Source organism: Protopterus annectens, chromosome 1.part1 (genome assembly GCF_019279795.1).
Source record: "Protopterus annectens isolate FY-2018-M chromosome 1.part1, PAN1.0, whole genome shotgun sequence".
Lineage (NCBI taxonomy): Eukaryota > Metazoa > Chordata > Ceratodontiformes > Protopteridae > Protopterus > Protopterus annectens.
The window spans coordinates 716009539-716031845 of record NC_056726.1 but is presented as its reverse complement, the minus strand read 5'-3'; positions in this window follow the sequence as shown (position 1 = coordinate 716031845).

Here is a 22307-nt window from a genome sequence, read left to right as displayed (position 1 = left end):
GATCATTTTGACTCTGTATTGTGGCATCATTCTTGGTGAGGGTAGGATACTGCTCAGGGTCAGGGTCATACTGGCCTGGGCTACATAATCTGAGAGCTCCTCTATGTTTCTTTTCATGTAGTCCAGGGAGGTACGTCTCAGGTCGTTCACACTGGCATGGACAATGACTGAGTCATACTTGTACTTGCTGTGGAGTGACCTGAGTGCTTGTGTTATGTGGCGGATTCTAGCGCCTGACAGACAGCTTACTGTGATTTTTTCCTTGTTCAGTCTGGTGAGTGGGACGTCAGTGTGTCTGACTATGGAGTCACCTATAACAAGTGTGTCTGGCATTGTGTTTGGCCTTAAGGGCTGTGACTGTTTAGCACACTGACTTTGAGAACTATGTGTTGCATGTCTTATGTCTTGAGGTGGCAGTTGCTTGGGTGTCTGCTTTGGAGGCCTCTGTAGTTTTGGTAGATTTTTGATCAGTGCCTCGGAGTATATCTTTGTGTGTTTATGTGTTTGTTTTGCAGTTGTGATAGTTCTATGGGAAACTGGGTTTGTGGTGTGCATGGTTTCCTTCTCCTCCTGTCTGGTCTTGCCAGTCCTGAATTGAGAGAGCTCAGTCTCCAGTTTGGCTATATAGTTGCATCTCTCACATGTATTTGTGTTTTGTGGGAGAAGGAGTGGGTTGTCTGTGTACATGAGGCAATTGTAACATTGCCTCAAGATGCCCAGATTCACCAGCTGAACAGGAGAGGATGCTAGCAACTGACCCTTCGACATGCTAGAAAAAGTGAAAAAGTTTACTGTGTAACTGAGTCAGAAGGGACCTATAGGGAAATTGGTACTCAAGGGGATTTTAGGCTAATGTAGTACTTTGTTTAGTATATAAGTACTTTACCTATATAAAAATGCATTAGGAGCAAGTGCTGAGCTTTTGAGATAGAGAATAGACTGTTTAGATTGCAAGTAGAGAAGTTCTAAGGGAAAAATTGAAGAGCAGACTTTACAGAGCCAGAAATAGTTTAACCTTGTTTAACCGGCGCTGCCCGATGGTGCTCTACGGGCAACTCCGCGCTAAATCATGCAAAAGCGCACTAAAGCGGGCTTTATAGCAGGGGGTTGAAAAGAGCTAGGAATCGACCCAAAATGGCCAATAGACCACAAGTTTCTGGCTGGAACCACTGCTCCAGGGACAAACAGGCCGCTCAGCGCTCCCCACTCCTACCGGCGAACAAAGAAGCTTCCCCCTATCCAAACAAGGATACGGAATAGCACAGGAACCAAGCCAAAGCCCAGAGATCAGCAAACTCTGAAGACTGGACTATTCTACTTCAGTAAGGCAGGAAAACAAGATTTTTTTTTTTTTTTTTTTTTTTTTTTTGCAGAAAACAGAGGAAAAACAGACAGTAAATACTATAAATGCTTTTAAATGGCTAGCGCACTTGAGTGTGTTAGCCTACAGGTAAAATTAAGCAACAAATAACTTTTTTAAAAGTGCAAAACAGTTAATCAACACAAAAACAGTTTAAATAGAATGCAGAGCTGTATAAACAGGTGAAAATGCAGTTGCTAAGCAGTAAATAATCAAAAAGCCAGAAAAAAATACTTAAATCAGGAAAAAGTCACTCTTTTGCTCTTTGCTGCTTGTACTCTGCAGGACACCACGAGGAGCTGTGCTGAGTAGAATACAAGCGAAAAAGTGCGCTAAAGCGGGCTTTATTACAGGGGGCTGAAAAGAGCTAGGAATTGACCCAAAATGGCCAATAGACTACAAGTTTCTGGCTGGAACCACTCCTCTAGGGACAAATAGGCTGCTCAGTGCTCCCCACTCCCACTGGTGAACAAAGACGCTTCCTTTTATCCAAATAAGGATATGGAATAGCACAGGAACCAAGACAAAGCCCAGAGATCAGCAAACTCTGAAGACTGGACTACTCTAGTTCAGTAAGGCGGGAAAACAAGATTTTTTTTTTTTTTTTTTTTTTTTTTTGCAGAAAACAGAGGAAAAACAGACAGTAAATGCTATAAATGCTTTTAAACGGCTAGCACACTTGAGTGTGTTAGCCTACAGGTAAAATTAAGCAACAAATAACTTTTTAAAAGTGCAAAACAGTTAATCAACACAAAAACAGTTTAAATTGAATGCAGAGCTGTATAAACAGGCTAAAATGCAGTCGCTAAGCAGTAAATAATCAAAAATCCAGAAAAAAATACTTAAATCAGTTATAGCAAATACAGTTATAACAAATGCTCTGAAATATACGTATATTTCCAAAATGTTTGAGAAGGACAGTCAGAACACAAGAAGGTTCAGGTTCCTGACATAACTAAAGAAGGCCTTGTGATTATCTTTAGCGTCTTGTGCAATTTTTCTTTCGAAGCTGGCCTTAGATGATTTTATGAGGTATTGTGGTTTCTTGCTAGTACTGATCAGAGATGTCTTCCCTTTTTGGGATTTTGCTCTATCATGTAGTAGCTTCCTCCTTCTGTTATATAACTTATTTATGGCTGCAGTCCACCAGACAGGTCTCCTGCCTTTGGAGGAGTGAGTTTTGGTTTTATTTGGGATAACACGATCCATGCATTCCTGTAGGTGTCCATAGAATGCGTTTGTAAAGGATTCTGCAGTTTGGGTCATATTTTCCACTGGCCCAGGGGCTTTGAAGGATTCCACCTCGGTTTTGAGAAGTGTGAAGTTTGCTTTTGAGAAGTTCTTCACTGTGGTTTCCTTGGCTGGGGATGTGGACAGGATATGGATGTCCAGTGAGATTAATTTATGGTCATATCTTACCAATGAGGGCTATACCTCTGGTATGGAACATAGGGTCCCCATGTTGGTAAGGATCAGGTCCAATATGTTTTCCCCTCTTGTGGGAGTGGTGACCAGTTGTTCCATAGCATTTGAGTTTATAAATTCTAGGAACCATTGGGCGAGGGTGTTGGGGCTTGAGTAGTGCTCCCAGTCTATGTTTGGGTAGCTGAAGTCACCCAATATAATGGTGTTTGGAGAGACCTTCATATTCTCCAATGTTCTCAGGAAAGCAAAGTGGGATTCCTGAGTTTGGGAGGGTGGTCTGTAGCAGGCTACAAACTGAAATGCAGTTTTGCTCACTGTTAGTTGCACATGGATGGTCTCCGATGCTTTGTGCATCCACATGGAAGATGGCCACTGTCATCCCTCTACACAGGAATAAATGATGATTAGTGGATTATGCCATTAAGTGTCCAACATTGGGAGAACTGGACAGGTCAGGGCCAGGAGTGTAATGCAAGATGTCAAAGCCATGATAGCTTTCAGTGTTATGGTATAGTCAGAATTATTTACAAGTAATATCCACTGTTGATGTGCATGTGGACAACCGTATGAGGTCCTGTGACCTTTTTTCCTGTTTATGTCTTCCAGGTACAATGTCCCAGGAATGTCTGTAAGCATTCACAAACCTGGAAAATGATGCAGTCATCCATTACATCATCATGCATCATGCCATCCTCTTTGGTCACAGTGCCCAGGATCTGCAGGAGAGGACCACCCTGTGGAATGAGCTTGTCCACAGGGTAAATGATATCAGCCTGTGCAAATGAAATTAGGAGCAGGCATGGCATTGATGCACAGATCTGATCCGCCATGCCCGTCAGCATGCTGCTGCAGTTAGGAGTGACCAGCTAGCCACAAGTGGGGGGTCATGCCATCCAGCTCCTACTGACACATGCTGAGGAGCTCCTCACCAGCCTTGGGGCACCTGCCCGCCAACCAAGCCAGCAGGCTGAAGACAGCATTGTGCAGGTGGGTGCCACCCACACAGTGGACAAGGAGTATGCAGGTAAGGCCCCAGGGAACATTACTAGACCACTGTTGCTATCTATTTTCATCTGTAAGTATTTACATGCATATGTCAGATAAGATAGTTTGTTGCTGGAATGCAGTAATGAACAGATGTGCATAATCTCTGATATTGTGGGTTTGTACTGTTGATGTGCTGAAATGCTGCTCCCACCCTGTACCAATGCCACAGGTTTGGCTACTGACATTACTTCTCTCTCACAACCATGTAGGTCCCTCTGGTATACAACTGGGGCAGCAGCCTGTAGCTGGTGAGTACGGAGTTGTTTTGTTCAGGTTTGCCAATACACCGGCCATGTTATGGCCATGCTATATGCCATGCACACATTTAACATACCTACCCATAATGCATGCTGTGCATGTTCACTTATTGTTGGTGTTAACTGCACTGCATCATAGTGGTCACCATGGTGACATATCTGAAGAGTATGTAAGAGTCATGTAGTACACCTAACAACCTGTCAGTGCAAGATGTGTGGGCAGAGATGAACATAATGGTGGGACAAATGGCCTAAAGTAGGGACATGTCTGAAACATTACCCTTATACAGTGGCTACAACAGAGTATACACCACTATTACAATGGCAACTGTTCCTGATATAAACAACGGGAAATCACAATACCACATTCCACACCTTTTACAATCTGTAGTGTGATCCTAACATGAGCAATGAATATGTAATATGGAGTCCTATGTTAGGACAACAAATATGGGGAATACATACCTTAAGAAACACTGGAAGCATATGTGTGCACACACTCCAAATAACATATTGTGGAAGCAACTTGTGCTGTACTGACAGCATTCACTCTTCATGAGTACACACCTTCTATCAAGTACAGGGCCTCAATGTCACACCAAGTCATGGTCTGCTGTCCAAGAAGTATGTCCATGACATTTTCCCACTCACCTGTAACAGAGGCAGCTGTGGCTTGCACACATCTTACAAACCATGAAATGGATGCCATATCCAAAAGGTAGCACTCAGGAGTGGGAAAAATAGCCTTACCTCACCATTGCACATACCATGGAAAACAGTGCAGACAGTCATGTATGTGTGTATGAAGTATGGGACAACATTGATGTAGAAAATAAACAGATACTCATCCAAATTGGATGTCAAAACATGTTGAAAACTGGTCATGGAGGCTGCTCAGAAACATGCAGCAACACTGAGGGACTTGCAGGAATATCTAGCAAGTACTGCCTGTGCAGTACCTGTGTCAACAATTGCCTGGATTCTGCATAAGTGTGGCCTATGGGTTAGGGTAATCAGACGTAAGATTTGTTTCACATGAAACATCACCCAGGGCTCTGTACAGGTAGCATAAGCATAACATCAAGTCTCCCAAAGGCATGTGTTGCAATGTGTAATGGTGTCATGAGACCAAGGCTCAAACTACAGACAGTATTCATAAAGATACTTGTGGTGCACAAGCAACACCTCACTCCACCTCAGGACCACCATCCCCGATATTTAGCTTGCTGGTGTCAGTGTACACCTTTAGGCTTGCTGTTTATTAGCTGGAACTAGGCCAGTAGACATGGTGTTTGGAATTTGGAACACTGCAAACTAACACTCCTGTGAGGGCGATAGTTGTCAAGCATCTGCAATAAGGCTTTGGATGGGGAGGGTTATCGGCTTGAAACACAATAGTGAACTGAAGCATACATCCAAAGCTTGCTAAGAATGGTTGTATTGGAGCACAGTCAAGGTTATGAATTGTGCCACGCATAACCCTCACTCTACAGCAATAGTGAAGCCACTGTATGACCTCCAAGGGCTGTGCACATGGGCTGACCTTGCAATCCGGCAGAGTTGGGGGACATTTGTAGGGCAGAGTGACCAAATAATAACAAATGAAGATGGGCCATGCTAGTATACCCCTTCCTGGAATAGTGACTGCTGTAGTTCACTTAACAGGTGCTTCAACAAACCATTTTGTCAAGGGTGTGCACACTTATGCAAACCACATATTGTATGCATCTCATTCAGCATCTGCATGACTAACACATTTGTTTGATACTGCATTGGATTGTACAGGTCATATGTCACATATCAGGCATGTGTAATGTTAACAAATGCAGTATTTTGGCCTCAATACATATCATAGAAGAGGCTGTCATGTCAACAAGGATGTGCACACTCCTCATATCCACATTAAGCTTTGAAGGTTGTCAGTGTAACTGGACTTTATTGCACATACATGCACTGCTGATGATGAGATCTACAAATCAAAGGACAGGCATTAATTACTGACATCAGTCCTCATATCATCCCAGGTATGTGCCAGACAAACACATAGGGGCTGTAAGCAACAGACAAAACATCACTGCCACACATATACACATTCAGCAATGGTGTGTACACTTGTGAGATATGGTGCACAGTACATGCCAGTGTGCTGTACAGGTGCACAGCAATACTGTGTACATAGGTGCAGTGTGTTCCAGGGGAAGGGGCATCATCTACTAACACAACTCATGCATCACAGAGATGTATAATGTTGGTAACAAGGATTGAGGGATTGAGTATGGCTGCAGTGCATGCTGTTGAGTTCCAAATGTCATGCATGTTGACTTTTGGGTAATGAGAGGTCTGTATAATATCTTTGTGTCACCTCACCTATAAATGTGTGTGTGTGTGTGTGTGTGTGTGTGTGTGTGTGTGTGTGTGTGTGTGTGCGTGTGTGTGTGTGTGTGTGTGTTTGTGTGTGTGGGTAGAAGTAAACCATAATGTACAGGTCTTAATTTACATTTCTTGTCTGCCCCTCACAAGTGGCGAGGTGGGTCAGGGTCCCTCCTGCAGGAAAACTGATGTTAGTGTCCATACAGACTCTGACAATGATGATAGGCATAGTGAGGCACATGCAGGGCTGTCAGGGGCTGAATCTGTGCCATTGATTGACATCCCACTTTTATCCAACCCATCCTCACACACAGTCACAATGCCCATGCATACCCCATCACCAGTGGCCATAGATGAGGGAAAATTGGCAGATGGTGGCATGGGACTGGAAAGTGTGATGACTATGGCAAGTGTGTCTGTACACAGCAGCCATAGCTGGATGACCGGAGAGGTACAACACAGGCAGGATGCATGTTTGGGCCATCATGGAGGCACAGGCATGTATGTAATGTTACACCAGAGATAGTGTGATGGTCCAGAGGGCTACTCTTCCTGCTGTATGTGACAACATCCGTGATCTTGCAGGTGCCCACTGTTATTTTGCAGAAGTCATGAATTGAGAGTTAGGTGGTCTTCCAACCACTTTAGCAATGTGAGTGTCAAAAGAAAGGCCACTGTCAACCGGGTCCCCAGGTCTGATAAATAACCTCTTCTGTGCTTAGTGGATTGCCCCCATATGGTAGCTGGGGGTACCTTGTTTTTCCCCGAAAGGGTACTATACATTTTTTTTTACGCTAACTTCAGGCCATGGCTCTGGCACCAGCTATGCAGTCCATAGTCCTCAGGGGTAAGTATAGAAGGCATTTGTAAGGGCTTCCGTAGCTGCCTCAGCTGACTCAGGGGCCTTGACACCAACCACACCTAGTGTGAAGTTTGTTTTAGGAGAAGTTCTAAGAAGTGGAGTTTGTCTTTGTTTGGGGGGGGGGCGTTTTTGGATTTCCAGTGAGATTAGTTTATGATCAGATCTCACCAATGAGGGATATACTTCCGGTGTAGGTGAGTTAGGTTTAGGTGAGGTTCCGGGTTAGGTGAGCTGTTAGGAATCCTCGACCATGTGGTGTCTGTGGTAGAGAATGTGGTGGGAGTAGGGCATCGACTACATGGACGTATGTCAGCAACATCAACAGGTGGAGGTCTATGTGGATGTGCAACAACTCACAGTCACTCCCGCAGTGGCAGTACAAGCACCAGCACTGCAGAAGGGGTGCTGTCCACACCACAACGCAGCAGGCCATGTGCACGTGGTCCTGACCAGTCCCAACAGGGATGTGGAATCAGCAGACAAGTGTCATCATCAGGGGACAGTACCATATCTGGGCTTGTGCCTGGTAGTGCCCGTGGAACCCCTGGCAGGCATAATTCCCATGTCCATGGCTGGACACGGTGAACTGTACATCCTGCCATGTAGGGTCTGCAGCTGTCCAACAAATTCCATGGCAGAAATGTGTGCATACATACACACACACACACACACACACACACACACACACACACACACACACACACACACACACATACACACACACACACATCACCAACACAGCTAGGGCTCCTCCATACCTAGACACACCACTTCTGTACAGCACATTTATTAAAGAACCCCCTAAGCTACACACATGATGTCAATCAAACAGCTCAGCACAGGCCTCTGGCAAACCCACAACACACCCTGTGCATATGATAATACCTGTGCCAAATCCCTGTCATCCATACCATCGATGCAGGGACATGTAAATATGGTTCTGATGGACAGGGTGAATGTACTAAAGTTTAGCAATGTACTGCTGTTTATCATGTTTTCAGCTGGAATGATTAATGCTTACACATCAGGGTGTGTAGCTCTCCAGCCATGATGCATTATAGCTGTTATTAACACTGACTGATTGTGGTCTCCATAATGTATTTTGTTTGTGTTCTAGGTATCTATGTGCCAGCAGGATGTTGGTCTGCTGTCCTTTCTTAAAAGGGGTGTGGCACTCTGGTGACACATTGACTGCGTCATATCCCAGGTACAGCTGAACACAAGTAACACGTCTGTATAATAGTTACTGCATGTGCCACGTGCCTGATAGACCTTAGAGGTGTTTACAGGTGAGTGCTTGGTGGCTGATGTAAGCAGCTCTTCTACAGTGGACAATGGTAAATGTACTGGGTGGCACACACCAAATGTTTGTGAATAACACACACACAGAAGACTTGGTGTTGATGCAATACACAGAGAATACTGTTCACATGGATTACTTCATTTTGCAGTGAACTCATTTTGGCCTATGTAATTCCACCAAGACCAAATTTCCAAAACATCACATCAGTAAATAATCAGTCAGCCAGTTTAATGTCATTGACAATGGTACTGGCAGGGTATATGTCCTCTTCCCTAATGTAGTGTAATACTGAAGTTGGTAAACATAGGTGTGCTGGTGTGGGTGGCACAGCCTCTTCACTTTGGAGGGTGTGGGGTGATGTAGAACCACACATAGTTTGATTAACAACTACTTAACCTGTTAACATAAACTGTACAGTATAACAGCACACTAAGTGGGGGAATATGCACAACAATAACCCCAATGTGGGTGGCTTTGCCCACAACAACCACACCCAACTATATATACCAACTCCAGTATCACTGTACAGTAGTACAGTGGGGAAGAGGGCATTTACACATCGACTACTAGTCTTGATGGAATGTATTTCCAAAAGATGATTGCTTTGAAATGTTACCTTTTGCCAGTTAGTTCTCAGACAAATGACCTCCTGAGACATACATTTTCTGAAAACTGAAGTAGATCCCTTCACATACACACACACTTACTTGGCAACAGTGAGAGCAGAACACCTATGTAGATACTTATTGCTACTAATGTGTTTGGCATTAAATGCACACACCACAGAGCTTTTAGAGTGAGGTGTGTCCAGAGTTTCCTGTTAAGTGAAGAGCATCACCAGGCCTTGTCCAGTTTGGTAATGGGGGGGGTGTCCTGGGTGGTAATCAAAAATATGTAGTGTGACATACTGTCATATACACATTGACAAACACATACAGTCATAGACACATTTGACAGACCTGGGTTTGGCAGTGCTAACTACCTTGTCCGTCAGTCCATACTGTTACAGTTTTTGCACACAGCACATGCATCATCGGGCTGGATAGTGTGATCAGTTACCTGTATGGTTGATGGTGACAGAGCTCCTCATACAGTGGGACGCTGGGACATGTACTGCGGGTACCATGGCGTAAAGACAGTATACCCAGCACCCACACCCCACATTGGATATCGTACTCACTAAAACCCATGATAATGCTCTGACATACCCACAATCACACATTGACCAGGACTGCAATACAAACCTTTGTCTATCTAATCAGTGCTACTACAGTGATATGCATTTATTGCACATGCCACAGGGATAGTAGGGTGAGGGTTTTCCATGGCTCTCCTAATGTCAGCAACATCACCATCCCTAATAATGTATGGAAAGGTTTATTGTATTTGGAGAATGTGGCCTCAGAATGCTGTGTCTTACAAATATGCAAACTCACACACAATTGCAAACACATGCTCACATTTGTCAGGTCTCAGAGGGTAACCCATGCCTATATACCCTTTTGTAGAACAGTATTATGCTGGTACTGCAAGCTCCAGGTAGCCCATAAAATGAAGAGTGTAACAAGGTACATTTAATGTCAATCACAGCAGCAACTATTTCTAAGTATAGCAATGGGAGAATGTAGTGGGTGAGAAAGCCCTCAGAGTCTTTTCAACTACATGTTTACAAACACACAGACACTGTTATTCTCACTAATGCACACTGACACATTTGTCAGTACTGAGGTCCATAGGTGCAGGTGTTCCTAGGTGTGTAGCAGGCTAATGTCCATGGAGAGATGAGAAGTGTAGGGCATGTGGGTACACTGGTATCATGCCACCTGACATTTGTCAGCAGGCCATCTATCAACCAATTCCACTTGAGTGATCCCCAGTGTGACAGTTAAATTCAACATCTGATCATCTGGTTTTCTCTTGCGGAGGGCCAGTGAGGTGCTCCAATTTACATGTATGCAACACATATTACATAACATGGTCAGTGTCTGAGTTTTGTACCCAAGCATGTTCTGTTGACTGAGGTAGTCTGGTTGAGGTATCCATGGCATGTGGTGCATACAGGGTGGGGTATCCTAGCTGTGGCATTCATAACACAGCTGGGCAGACATGTCAGTGTCAGTCAATCAGAGATTGCCTGTAAGCAGTCAAGATGGATACCTGACATCTGCACATCTGTACAGAGGACAGACAGAAATTAGCTAACCAACAGGTTATGCATTAGGATCAATGTTTTGACAGATAGACGTCTCACACTGATAGGTATGCCATTACTACGACAGCAGTCCTCAATGACATGTCCTAAACACATAGTTGTCTACAGTTAATATCAACATATCAGATCAATATCCAATAGGAGATACTTAAAAGCATACAGCTCACACCAAGAACATGATAGTCAGTACTCAGAGTTCAGCTTTGTATGCAGGGGTGTATGGTTCCAGTACTACAGTCTGTAATCTACTCTTACTTGGAAAAGCACTGTCAAAAGTAGTAATGTAATGATACAATACATGCGCATGTGACTGCATATAACCTGGGACACTACCCATTGATGAAGTGCATACAAAGAGAAAAAATTCTGGTGCTAGCTGTGTATAGACAGGTGTCCCATAAAGTATACTCACACCACTTGTTACTGTAATGATAGCACATAGAAGCATGTTACGCACATGGAATTAAATACATTTATTAAAGATGTCATTATCCTGATATTTTATCAGACTGGAATGAGATCACTGATTACCAGGGATGAGCTATTCTGAGCAGGTGTAAGCATTGCTTAAATGTAAATGCTAAGCAGATTTGCGCATAGGTAAGCAAAGCCTACATGGTGTAAGCACCTTTTCGTTTAACCATACATTAGCACCGCTTACTGTCAAGCAAACACTTGCAAACCTGCTTAAAGCTGCTCAAAACTGCCTTAACCACTCTGCATTGAACAGTCCTTGTTCTGCCTAGCAACAAAATAAACAGCCCTTGCAGGTCTTTAACCCAAAACCCTCTAGACTATAAATCACACTACTTAACCACTAAGCCATCTGAGCTGTAAAAATGTTTGTTGCTTTTTCACATATATCATTCAGTACATATACTGAATAGTAGTGAATGACTGCTTTGAATACTACAATTGTTTACTACTTGTTAGTGAAAATAATGTTGAATCAGTCATGTTTTTATATCTAAATATACACATATCTGATAAATATCATGGGATACATCTGAGAAGGTATATACAATACTCATGTTTACACATAATGATATGGATATATATATATATATATATATATATATATATACATATGTAGATATATGTATACATGTACATACACACATATATTTATATATATATATATATATATCTATATATAGATATATATATATATATATATATATATATATATATATATATATATATATATATATATATATATATATATATATATGTGTGTGTGTGTGTGTGTGTGTGTGTGTGTGTGTGCATATTTATGTATATATATATATATTTATGTAAATGTTAAGCAGATTTGCACACTAGTAAGCAAAGCCTACACTGTGTAAGCGTATTTTCGTTTAACTGCGTGTTAGCACTGCTTACTGTTGCTCAAACCTGCGCAAACCCACTTAAGACTACTCAAAACTGCCTTAACCACTCTGTATCCAACAGTCCTTGTTCTGCCTCTCAACAAAATAAACAGCCCTTGCAGGTCTTTAACCCAGGACCCTCTAGAGTATAATCATAGTCGCCGTGGTGCAGCGGTAGCATTGTTGCCTCACAGCAAGCGGTTCTCCTGTTTGATTCTCGGCTGGAGTGCCATCTGTGTGGAGTCTGCATGTCCTCCCCACAGACGAGTGGCATTCGAAAGACATGCATGAATGGGCACGACTTTGTTGAAGGTTGGACGTCGGGCTGGCAACTCGGCACCATGGTGACCCCAAACTGGGAGAAAGCCAAAAAGACTTTACCACTAAGCCATCTGAGCTGTAAAAATGTCTGTTGCTTTTTCACATATATCATTCAGTAGAATTACTGAATAGTAGTGAATGACTGCTTTGACTATTACAATTGTTTTCTACTTGTTAGTGAAAATAGTGTTGAATCAGTCATGTTTTTATATCTAAATATACACATATCAGATAAATATGGTGAGATAAATCTGAGAAGGTATATACAACACTCATGTTTACACATAACAAGGCATATATATATACATATATATATATATATATATATATATATATATATATATATATATATATATATATATACAGATATAAGTATACATGTACCTACACACACACACACACACACACACACACACACACACACACACACACACACACACACACACACACAGACACATATATATATATATATATATATATATATATATATATATATATATATATATGTATATATATATATATATATATATATATATGCCTTGTTATGTGTAAACATGAGTGTTGTATATATATATATATATATATATATAATTTTTTTTTTTAAATGAAAACTCCAGCAAAGCTAGAACCTCCACTGAGTGACCTTCCAAACCTCTTGCATCAGAGGCACATGGGATATATGCAAATGACCCTTATAAACACCAGGTGTTTCAGCTAATTGGCAATTCGGAATGCCCATCACTTGTTTCATCATTTTAATGGACAATTTCAGGCCAATAAAGCCAAACCTCACTAGCTGTGGATATGAATATTTCAGCCTTGTTATGACTTCATCAGCACAGCACAAGCAGAGTGTTTGACTAAGCATACGAAACACAGGGCTGTTATACCCAGCTGATGTCCATTATCATTAGGATCACTGCAAAAATATCCCAAACAACAAACTAAAACAATAAGTGAGAAGGTCACTGAAAAAAACAATCAGTAAAATTAAAATGAAAACTCCAGCAAAGCTAGAACCTCCACTGAGTGACCTCCGAAACCTCTTGTATCAGAGGCACATGGGATATATGCAAATGACCCTTATAAAGATCAGATGTTTCAGCTAATTGGCAATTCTGAATGCCTATGACTTGTTTCGTTATTTTAATGGACAATTCCAGGCCAATAAAGTAAAATCCCACTAGCTGTGGATATGCATATTTCGGCCTTGTTATGAGTTCCTCAGCACAGCACGAGCAGAGTGTTTGACTTAGCATAAGAAACACAGCGCTGTTATACCCAGCTGATGTCCATTATCATTAGGGTCACTGCAAAAATATCCTGAACAAAAAACTAAAACAATAAGTGAGAAGGTCACTCAAAAACTAATCAGTAAAACAAAATGAAAACTACAGCAAAGCTAGAACCTCCACTGAGTGACATCCCAAACCTTTTGTATCAGAGGCACATGAAATATATGCAAATGACCCTTATGAACATCAGGTGTTTCAGCTAATTGGCAAATCTGAATGCCCATGACTTGTTTCATCTTTTTAATGGACAATTTCAGGCCAATAAAGCCAAACTCCACTAGCTGTGGATATACATATTTCAGCCTTATTATGACCTCGTCAGCACAGCACACACACACACACACACACACACACACACACACACACACACACACACACACACACACACACACACACACACACACACACACACACACACACACACACACACACACACACACACACACACACACACACACACACACACATATATATATATATATATATATATATATATATATATAAATATATACACACACATACAACATATGCCCATAGCATGTAGTGGAGTCATACCTCAGCAACATAACTCACAAATCTCATAGTGCAAGGGAACATAATGTAAGTAATGTAGTTATATATGTAGAATGTTGCTGCAGTAACAGGAGTTGTGTCAACAGACATGGAAGCTCTTCTGAAACTGACATGTATGCCATCAATTACTGACAGACATCATAAAATCATCATAGTGAAGTACCACACAAATCACAGTAATGATCCTGTGGAATACAGCAGAAATATGACCAATAAACATGGACAGTCTGAAACAATGTGGTCATGCCAGAGGTATACACAGAACTCCTTAGTGCAAGACGTGTGGACCAAGCCTGACAAAGGTGATGCTTACAGCCATGAAAATAGGAATATATCACAAATACTGGAGTAGATAAGCTCAGACAGCTGATGCATTCACACCCTCCTGTCTGTCCTACCACATATTAACTTGGAGGAGCAGATGTCCCAAGCCCACATACTTCCCACTAGTTAGTGACATACATCTTCGCAGCATCACACTGCTTTTTTGGAAATACAGAACACATATGGTGGCCAGGCAACAGTACATCTGACCAATATCTGGACATAACATCACACTAGGTAGATACAGTGAGCTGCTAGGCATGTCACCAGGCACTGTGTAAACTACAGGCAGACTGCCACAACACTAACACAAGTTCCCTATGGGGGAATGTACATGTAATTGCAAATATAGCAGGCACTACAGGCATGTAACAGCACAGAGTAACAGACACCAGTGTGAAAGTGCATACCCACAACCAATCTCAACACAGTCTCGGTCACATCATGGTACGCCTAATTAATAGTACATTATATGGACTGTGTGAGCAAAACCATCCTCCTATTTTCCACTCACACACTAACCCTACATAAACTGGCCCAATTCACAGTGTAGTCTGATGCCTGACTGTGGTACGGGACATTTCTCAGTCTGGCCCTACAAATCTATATGCTGATAAGGTACCAGAAACTGGAGCAGCATGCAATGTCAGATAGAACAGGACCAAGAACACTGACATCTACCACAGTCTGTACACAGGCCAAGTGACATATTCACAATACATTGCTATACAATGCTGGCACTCTGTCAACAATCACCATAAGTACACAGGCCTTACTACTGTACAGACTACAACAGAATGTCCAGTTTTTTTCCTCAAATATACGGCCTCCTATACATAACATTTCTGGAAGTCTGATATATCACTGGCTTGTTATCAGGAATGATGTCAGTAAATAATGATGTACTGTACATATGCACCTCTTACTGCATGACATATGGGCAAAGGGTGACAGACTTGGGGGACAGAGGCACAAACACAAGACTAGTATTGACATAGTGCTGTGATAAACTAAGAAAATTGCTGGTGTAACAGGGTGTGTTGTGACATATCTCTTCTGAGGGATACAAAGTCAGTAACACACATGGATGTCACCATTTACTGACTGCAATCATCACAGTATGCTACTGCATTTTTAAAGACATAAAATGCGTGCGTAACAACCACATGTAAGACTCCAAACTCTGGCCAGTCTGCAGATAGCCCTACGTGTGAGAGTTTCTTCAACCACATAACACTGTCATGCCAGACTTTAAATAATGCAGAACAGACATATCCACACAAACCCTGTTAAACCAACATTACTTCAAATGTAGAATCACAATACTTACATTCTGTCCCCATGTCTGGAACAGCCCCCTCCTGTTTATTGGCCTGTCTTCCCAGTGTTTGTTGTAAGAGGTATTTCCAACTAACCTCCGTGATACTGTTTGTCAGACACCCACAGGAAGTCCTGCTCACAGTGAAGGAAAAGGGTCAATAACCACATGAAGTGCTTAGTTATAGGAGTGAGTTCCCATGTAATTTTATCTATAAGGATGATACCACAGCTGTTCTACATGCAATTAGCAAGTGGGGTTGCCAGTTTGTGCACAGGCCATCAGCTGATCATGAGCATTACCTACAAAAGTCAAGCTACTGCCTATGCAAAACAGATGTATTTTTCCACATCTACCAGAGAGAGAGAGAGAGAGAGACAGACAGACAGGCAAACAGACAGAGAGAGACAGAGAAAAAGTAAGAAAGGAAGAGAGAAAGAGCCAAGCCTGTTTGTGTATGATCCAAAGGTGAAGAGTGGTATATGGGTATTATAACGGTTGCCTGTATTGTTTACTAATCCATACTGTCACATAGTAATTGTGCATGGCAGTAGACATTTATGGCTGTGGATTGTCTACAACAACTTCTACAGTGTTTAAAAACTGTTGGTCTTGTAATGTGGACATTGGGACATATAGGTCCTCAATATAATAATGTAGCAAACCCCACACTGTAATGGATCCTGTCATTACACAATCACCACAACATCCACACAGGATACTGATGACACCCACACAAATACTTACCAGTACTGAGTTTCAACCACCTACCTGGCTATGTATTGCTATTACAGTGTTACACAATTATCACACACGTCACGGAGCTTACACATTGGAGAACTATACAAAGATATCTTTAAATTTGAGTGACATCAGCAGCAGTGCTAAAGGTGGGGTAAGGGAAGTGTACTAAGTGTGAATGTCCACAAAATCAGGTGTCAACAAAGACACACACTGTCACACATTATCACAGTTACCAGGACCAGAATTAGAACCTAATTAGTTTGATACACTACAGTGTTACACAGTTATTGCAAGCACCACAGAGTTTACAGGACTGAAACATGTCTGAAGGGTTATTGCAAGGTGACTGACATCAGCAGGCATGCTAAAGTAGGTCAATGGGAGGTGTAGTGAGTGTGAATGACCTCAAAATCATTCATTGCCCCCCACACACACACACACACACACACACACACACACACACACACACACACACACACACACACACACACACACACTTGCCAGTACTGAGATTCAGATCCCCACCTACCTATGCATTGCTACTACATTGTACTACATTTATCACATGCACCACATAGCTTATAGGATGGATTTTGTCCCAAGGTACTTCTAAGGTGAGGAACATCAATAGCCCTTGTAAATACTGGCATTGGGTGATGTAGCTGGTGAGAGATCTCAAAAAAAGCTTTACCCTACATACACATTTGCCAGGGCTGAGGTTCAAACCTCTATCTAACAATCTTTTCAGGCCATTATGGTTACACATTTACCACATGCACCACTGACCTTACAGGGTTTAGGGTCAGCAACATTTACTTCTAAGGTGGATGATATCTGCAGGACTGCTGAAGTCAGGCACTGAGAAGTGTACTGGGTGCAAATGGGGCCAACATCTCTGAGGTAAAGACATACATATGTAGACACACAAACATTTGCCACAGATGAGATTCAAATGCATACCTATGTAGTTATTGCTACTACATTGTTCCACATTTATGGCATGCGCCATGGAGCTGGCAAGTTGGAAAGCTGTGCCAAGGTGTCTTTGAAGGTGAGTAACATCAGCATCAGTGCTAAAGGATGGGTAAGGGGAGAGTAGTAAGTGTGAATGTCCATAAAATCAGGTATCATCAAAGACACACACACACTGTCGCACACAAACACATACAGTTTCCATGTCTGGGATTATAACTCCTCCCTAACTAGTATGCTACACTACAGTATTATGCAGTTACTGGATGTGCCATGGGGCTTATCTATCGGAGAGCTATCCAAAGGTATCTTTGTAGGTGACTGACATCAGCAGCTGTGCTAAAGGAGGGGTAAGGGGAGAGTAGTAAGCGTGAATGTCCATAAAATCAGGTATCATCAAAGACACACACACACACACTCACACAAACACACACAGTTTCACAGTTGCCTTGTCTGGGATTAGAACTCCTACCTAACTAGGATGCAACATTATATATTACGCAGTTATCGCAAATGCCACAGAGCTTATATGTTGGAGAGCTGTCCAAAGGTATCTTTGACGGTGGCCTCAAAATCATTCATCTTTACACACACACACGCACACACACACACGCACACACACACACACACACACACACACACACACACACACACACACACACACACACACACACACAGAGTTTCACAGTTGCAATGTCTGGGGTTAGAACTCCTTCCTAACTAGCTTTCTACACTACAGCATTACACATGTATCACAAGCACCACACAGCTCATATGTCTGTGACTTGGCCAGAGCGTTATTTCAAGATAACTGACAACAGTAGGATTGCTAATATGGGCAATGGAAAGTGCAGTGTGTGCGAATGGGTCATAAATCATTCCTCTGGAAACACACACACACACACACACACACACACACACACACACACACACACACACACACACACACACATGTGCTATGCATTGCCTCTTTGCCAAGGCCTGGGCATACTGGACATGCTTCCTTCTGCCTACATGGGCAGGCTCAGGTTGTTCCTCCTCCAAATCCCTTGGTAATGGTGGGGGGCTGTGTGGCCTTGCCCCGTGCTGTTCCTGCTGCAGCTGTTTCCACAGGATCATATTGTGCAGCATGGCACATACTATGAACATGTGTGTACATGTAGCTGGAGAGTACTGCAGGGCTCCACTGGATATGTCCTGGCAGCAGAAATGTGACTTGAGCATCCCAAACACATGCTCTATTATGATTCTGGTTTGTGCATGTGCCTCATTATGGAGATTTTGTTCAGGTGTGTGTGTATTTCTGATGGGTGCCATCAGCTATGGCTCCAGTGCGTAGCCAGCATCCCCCACTAGGTGGCAGGCTGGGATGTCCCCAATGGCAAATAACTGGTACAGCTATGTCATATGCCAGATGTGGGAGTCGTTTCTAGGACTGCCAGCACACACATTCAAGATAATGTCCTGGCAATTGATGTGGGGGAAGCCCTTGCAATTTATGTAGACCCTACCCCACTTGCCAGGTGGTGTTTGATGTGCATGTGTGTGCAGTCTATAGCACCCACTACCTCAGGGTATTCTGCTATTTGGTGGAAGAGATGCATATTGTTGGTCAATGCCTCATGGGTGTTGAGGAAATATTTGTGCTCACCGGCATGTGCTGACATGGCATCCAGGCACTGGTGGTGTACCCTAGATGCCGATGTCTGTGAGATCCCCATGATATCCCCAGTTGCCCTTTGGAAGGTACCTGTGGCTAGCATTCTTAAGCCTACACATACCTTGGTATCCACTGGGATGGGTTCCCCTCTGTTGGTTGTGTGTGCGAGGTGTGGCTGGCACAGCTCAACAATTTGGTGTAGAATGTCCCTGTACACCCTATAGCGCTCCACTATCTCCAGCTCATTTAGCCCCTGATAGGTTACCCTGGGACTGTACACTCTTCTCCTTCTACTCACTGTGGGTTGGTCATCAATATTCACATCCTCACTACCCTTAGCCTCTTGCACATACTGATGTATGAGAGCAACAGCAGCCCCTACCATTTTGTTAGTTTTGTTAGGTAAAATTTCCCCATCTGTGTACACCGGTGGTGTAGAGTTTCTGGGAAAAAAAGACTGGAAGGTGTTTGTATAGTTTATAGTAGAGTGCTAGGCTGTTCCATGTGGAATTGGCTGATTCTGATACATTTTTCCTGCCAGCTATGCTAGTTTGCTATTTCTTCTTGATTGCCTTTCTACTGCTGTTTTCCCTTCCCATTGCCTTCCCATTTAAGCCCCAAGGCATGGAGCATATACCCAGTGCTCAGATGTGAATAGAGTTGTTATTTCCTGTTTTTTTTTTTTTTTTCTTTAAAACCCAGTGTGCGGTGCACACACCCATTTAGGCAATGTAAACACTGCTAGGCAGCCTCAGACACACACCCATCCTTAGCTGTGTTTAGCTGAGGGCAAACACTGGCTACAGAGCTCCAATAAGCTTACAGCATGCATGACACTCCCCGTTATGAGGTCATCTACCTCTTATACTTATACAATGGTGTTGCTGCATGTACACGGTTGGATGCATGCTAACACTGACAGGAAATCTGTGATTCAGTATGAGTCCCCTCATTTGCATAAAACAGAATGCTAATTCATAGTTACCACACTCATACTGGGCCTTCCCCCTTAGCAACCACTATTCCCTGATATTGTTGTCTTATGCATGCCATTGACTATTATGGCAAAATGCTGATTTGGGTTTAAAAGCTTATTTCCATCTTTTGTTCTTATTTTCAGGCCAATCTCATTTGCACATCACTGCCCTACGCTTAAACTGCTGAGATTGGCCAAAAAAATAAACTTGTTATTTATAAAATTGCAACTATTTTTCATGCTAATGACCATATATTTGTCCATTGGCATGCCTATTACATTGAATACATGCTTTCCTTTGAGTTGTCATGCCTCCATTTTGTAATTTGCAGAAATGTATTTGGTTAGTAACCGTATACATTTCTGCAAGTTACACTATTCCTGCACAGTCATCTGCCTGCTTCCTGGATCACTAATTCATCTGATTTGTGTGGTTTTCACCAGCAAATGAAGTAATTAGCATATAGCAGTGGTGTCTGTGCAGGAATAGTGTAGGAGTGCTCATGCACGTCCCGGGAGCTCGTTCCCAGATTGCTCGTCGGCAATATTGCATGCAGCAGCTCTTGCACTATTCCTGCACTCTGTGCTGAGCTTGCTGAATCTGGGGGATACTGTAGGTATAAATAAATGTACAGGAGGTATGGCAGGCTTATAATGGGTATGGCTATAAGAGTAAAACCTGTATCTATGACATTATTCCTTTGTACAGGTTGTAAGACTATCTATTGTAGGTCGCATTTTCACTGAGATATAAGCAGGACAGAGTTGCACAAAGAAGGGCAACACATTAATATGCACATTTCTCTGAAATCTCCTTTTCCACAAGGATAAGAGTATAGTGAGGGAGCTCCAATAACTATGAATGGTCTTAAGGAGAATATATACGTAAAAATACTAGATATATATATATATATATATATATATATATATATATATATATATATATATATATATATATATACATAGCCCTGACAAAAGGTGGAACATGTTTGCTGCAGCAAAGACATTTAAGACCCTCAAGGAAATAGCCAGTCATTTTTGGTACAATTATTCAAAATAAGCATTTGTAAATGCCAAAAGATAGTGTTGTATGTAGATGCATTAAAATGATGGGAGAGTGGTGGTGGCCTTATTAGAGATTAGCAGTCCTGAACACTACTTCTTAGGAGCCTGTCAGGGCTGGTGTTAACATTTTCAAGGCCCCAGCAAATGTCAAGTTGGGGGCCCCCTGGACACTTCCAGTCTAAGTATCACCTTGTCACTGGCACCATTCTTAAACAAGCTTTTAGTTCATGTTGCAGAGTTTTAGGATTAGTAAACACAGACTGAACTATAGCTACAATACTCTTACATTATGACAGACCTGTGTACCACACTACATTAGCCCATCTCACAAAGGGACATTCACAGCAACTGGCATTTAGTTACAACAGTGATACATTACAACTCTATGTACAGGGCTGGGTTTAGGTAAAATGGTACATGAGGTACTGCCTACTGTTTCACCCCCCAAACACACACCATGTGTATTACTTTTTTTCTTCTTTTTCTCACATTTTAAATTAATCTTTAATATTTTCAAGAAGTTTTGACTTTCTGTATACTCCAAAGTGCATTCTAAAGTTTTTTTTCTTGGTATACAACCTTTTCTTCTAATGATGACTTGAACAGAAATTATAATTAAGGAAAGAAATTTGGGTCTACTGATCAATGTTAGCTTTCCTTGCATCCTTTCAACACACCTTACCTGGCCAAGATGGTGTTCTAATAACCATTTAAGAAATAACTCAGTTAAGCCAAGCCAGATGATTATAGATGCTCTGAGGTACATTTTAAAGCCTTTTCATAACTTTTATTCCAGTAGTGGCCTGAACAAAAATCATGAGTAAGAATAGAATATCAGTCTTATTTTTTTCTT